This window comes from Fragaria vesca, linkage group LG6 (assembly GCF_000184155.1).
Source record: "Fragaria vesca subsp. vesca linkage group LG6, FraVesHawaii_1.0, whole genome shotgun sequence".
NCBI classification, from domain to species: domain Eukaryota; kingdom Viridiplantae; phylum Streptophyta; class Magnoliopsida; order Rosales; family Rosaceae; genus Fragaria; species Fragaria vesca.
This window is the reverse complement of record NC_020496.1, coordinates 33760624-33761692: the sequence shown is the minus strand read 5'-3', so window position 1 is coordinate 33761692 and position 1069 is coordinate 33760624.

The following is a 1069-nucleotide window of genomic DNA, read 5'->3' as shown; positions in this document are numbered from 1 at the left end:
CTTTAGCCGACGAAATTTTTTTTTCGTCGGCTAAAGTTTACCATAGCCGACGAAAATTTAACTTAGCCGACGAAAGATAATTTCGTCGGCTAAAGTCCACTTTAGCCGACGAAAAAATGCTTCGTCGGCCTGGTTTTTTTTTTCGTCGGCTAAAGCTTTTCTTCTGGTAGTGCCTGACCGTAATCGGATGCTCATGGGGCGTCTTGATCTATGATGCAATCAGTTCTGATCGTTCTTATGTTTTGGCTGCCTTTTATTTTGTTGTTTGTTTCTAAAGGGTTTTGGTTTCAAGTCCCTTCCCACCCCCACCCACCACCCCCTAACCACACACACATGTACTACCTATTTTATTTAATAAAACTTTTGTTTGCCAGAAAAAAGAAAAGAAAAGCATAATAGAATAGAAAGGAAAGCTAGCTAATGAACACTTGATAGGAAATTTTACGATACCCATTCATCGATCTATAGACTATATATATAGATCGAGAAAATTTTCAAACTCAACTGATTCAAGTAGCTTGCACAATTAACCTAATCAAGTTAATTGCAGTATTGGTTGAAGGCTACTTATTGGTTTAATTTGCATCACTATTAAGAGTCGACTGCCAGTTAGGTACTCGGTAACTCGGGTATCTAGCCTATTCACATTTTCTCGTCTTTTTCCCCTCAAAGCTATCCATGCATTATCTCTTCGTCCTCCTACTTCATTTATTAGCTAGTTATCTCCCTCAAGTCCATGAACTCTTTGAATATCCATCTCTATCTACTTTACAGACTCGTTGCGATCGCTTCGAATTTAAGTTGGATATCCATCTCGATTTACTTGTTTTTTTTAGAATTGAAATTTGTCTGGTTCATGTAATTTGAAGTTGACATATGTTCAGTCCTTATGGTTTCATTTTAATCTAAATGGTCCTTAAAGTTATAATTTTCCTTCCAAATAGTCTTTCCGTTAATTTCCTCTGTTAGAATACTAACGTGGTTTTTAACGGTCACGTTAACAATTTAACGGAGAAAATTGATGGAATGATTATTTAGAAGGAAAATTGTGACTTTAAGGATTATTCAG